A 2,868-nucleotide genomic window follows, 5' to 3' on the forward strand; every position below is an offset into this window, starting at 1 on the left:
TTGTTCTTGTTAGTTTGTTTGTTCTTTGTTCTGAATGATGTACCAGGGCAGCACCGACTGCCGGAGACAAATTCCTTGTGTGTTGTTCCACACTAGGCCAATAAAGCTGATTCTGATTCTGATATTTTAGCTGTGGTTGTTATTGTTGTCAAAGTGATCTATAAATAAAAGTACATTTAGTAAAAGCCATGTAAAAAAAAATAATGTAATGAATTTGTGCCAGGCATTACACACAGAATGTTAAACTATGATCGCCTGCATGTTTATAATAAAACAGAACACACAGATATATTCACACACACTTTCATGCTACTGTGCACCATGTTCCAATAATGGGCACGAATATTTGAAAAGCTACTGGAAACATTGTTGTCCTCACTGATAAATCACTTTGAGAAAGCTGATACCAGCCTTGCGTGCTGTAATTTTCATCACATTTGGTGAGTTGGAACATTAGCATATTGGAGATTTCGTTGTTCTGTTTATTCCACGACAACATGAAGACATGATAATGAAAAATCCAATATGCTTAGATGAAAACAAGGCAAAAATTTCCACACCATCACAGCAATGCACTGTGATACTGCAGATGTGTCTGAATATGATTGCCTGAGCAAGTGTCTTAATGCGATCGAATGAGTGAACTGGGGGGTGGGTCCACTACTCCTTGAGTTGTTAGGAAGAGTGAACTAGTATTCGGAAGGAAAGACAAACAGTTGTGCACTAAGGGGAAATTTAACACTTGAAAAAAAATATCAATATAGTCATTGATTAGATGGTGTTGAATATCATTACCTTAGCATCAGCTACAAAAAGAGTGTGTCAACCCCTAGTACAGTTTTTCATTGTTAAATAACAGTTCACCTTTTGCAGATTGAATGCATATGAATTTTTTATCCATCCAGCCATCCAATGTCTCTACAGCTTATCCTCACGAGGGCCACTGCTGTCCTGGAGCTTATCCCTGTTAACTTCAGGTAAGAGGTGCGGTATACCCTGAACTGGTCATATTACATATTTTGACCATGTGCTGTCTTTACTTGGGGTTTATTTATTTTTTTTTTGGGGGGGGGGTTGTAAAATATGGCTCCTAGCCTAAAATATTACAACAGTAAAAAAAAAAAAAAAAACAATAATAATTAAGTAGGTGGGGTGGGGTTGGCATTCTTTCAGCATTAGGATTGGCATATGATGCAAATCCCAGGCCATTTGGAAACCCCTACAAAGGAAAAAGATTACACATAATAAATGACAGCTCAAGTTGTGCGGACTGAGATTGACTGGCAATCATTTCAGTGTATATCCTGACTCTTACCGTGTGTGTATACTGACTGAGTCTGCAATCACCATGCAACATAGCGTACCACAGTCAACTATTTATATCCATCAGCGGCAGGATAAACTACCGGTATGTTGCGACATTGTACAATCCTTGTCGATCAGCAATTGCTGGAAACACACTAGGGCAGTAAGGGTGGGTGCCACAGGTTAAACATCAGACCTTTGTACTGGCATTTCAATATAGTATACTCTTACACAGGAAGCAGTAAACCCAATTCAGGAGTCTGGTGCTAGCTATGAAGGTAAGAACAATTCTTGGGTCCAACTAATTCCCCTATATTTTGTTGAGAAGAAAAATGTTTTCTGCTTGCTATCCATAATACTGTCAAAGAGGTTTTTGATGATTCCTGACTATTCATATATGTCATGATCCTGCCACTCCAGCACGAGCTGTGCGGGTGCCTGCACGGGTGCGCTGATTGGGGCGCACACCTGCGTCTCATGCGGGCTGATTAGTCTGTATTTATATCACCCCGATGACAATTGGTCCCCGCCAGTTTGTTGAGCTTCATGTCCCGTTCCAGCACTCTCGTATCCCTGATCGACAACCCGTGTGTACCGACCTTCGCCTGTTCTCCGACCAACCTTGTAAGCCTGACTCCTTCGTTACTTCTGCCTGCTTTGATTGTTCTCCTGTGTATTGACTCCTGCCTGCCCGCTCACCTACTCTCTTCGCCCGACGTCCCCACTACCGCTGCTGCACCGGACTGCCTGCTCGATCCCGACCTCAGCATATAATAAACGTTTCTCCCTGAACTACCTGGCATCGTCCGAGTCCTGCATTTGGGTCCTACCCCCGTTCCGATGGGACGTGACAGAACGAACTGGCGGGGACCAATCGTCATCGGGGTGATATAAATACAGACTAATCAGCCCGCATGAGACGCAGGTGTGCGCCCCAATCAGCGCAGCCACGCAGGCACCCACACAGCTCGTGCCGGAGCGGCAGGATCATGACAATATATAGTGCACATGGGAAGTCAGAACACAGGAATATAAATGTAAAGACTTCATATCGATTCTTAATAATTAATTTGAAATGAAAGAGTAGTTATTGCACATTAGATGCATTGTTTTAGATCTGATCACTTTGGAATAGTTAAACGAAGTTCAATGACATAAGGAAAGCACGTCAAAGCAAAATTGTACTTAATAAATACTGATAAATCAATAGAAACAGTAGCCAATTCATTTTGCAGAATGAAATTTTACATAACCATCAAAAGTCGAGGTTGTGAGCAGCGAAGCAACTGTTCCTCATTCCTCAAATGTCCTCAGGCTACACCTTTCTGCACTCGCTAAAGCTTTAATCAATTAAATACTCATTTCACACAAGATTTATAACTTTGATGTTGTATCTAATTCTGGTTCAAGAGAAGTTCAGTGTTTTCCTTTAAGCATACAGTTGGTCTGGATAAATATGTGTGTACAGTACATGTTTAATGAATGCCTGTGTATGGTGGCAAGAGATAATCACTTCATACTGTAGTTGTTCTATAATAAAAACCTTGTGTAATTTTCCCTTCA

General features: G+C 41.2%; 1 long non-coding RNA gene across 2 annotated transcripts; it reads right to left on the reverse strand.

Moving 5' to 3' along the window:
* Positions 1-1,150: 1,150 nt before the first annotated feature.
* LOC133512845 (uncharacterized) lies at positions 1,151-1,757 on the reverse strand. Of its 2 annotated transcripts, none has more exons than XR_009798305.1 (3): positions 1,537-1,757; positions 1,316-1,449; positions 1,151-1,219 (listed from the first exon to the last, which is right to left on the reverse strand). It is a non-coding gene; the product is annotated as an uncharacterized LOC133512845 (long non-coding RNA). The 2 variants fall into 2 exon arrangements; XR_009798304.1 differs by having other exon boundaries at positions 1,316-1,460.
* Between the last annotated feature and the right edge of the window lie 1,111 nt (positions 1,758-2,868).

Source organism: Syngnathoides biaculeatus, chromosome 15 (assembly GCF_019802595.1).
Source record: "Syngnathoides biaculeatus isolate LvHL_M chromosome 15, ASM1980259v1, whole genome shotgun sequence".
NCBI lineage: Eukaryota > Metazoa > Chordata > Actinopteri > Syngnathiformes > Syngnathidae > Syngnathoides > Syngnathoides biaculeatus.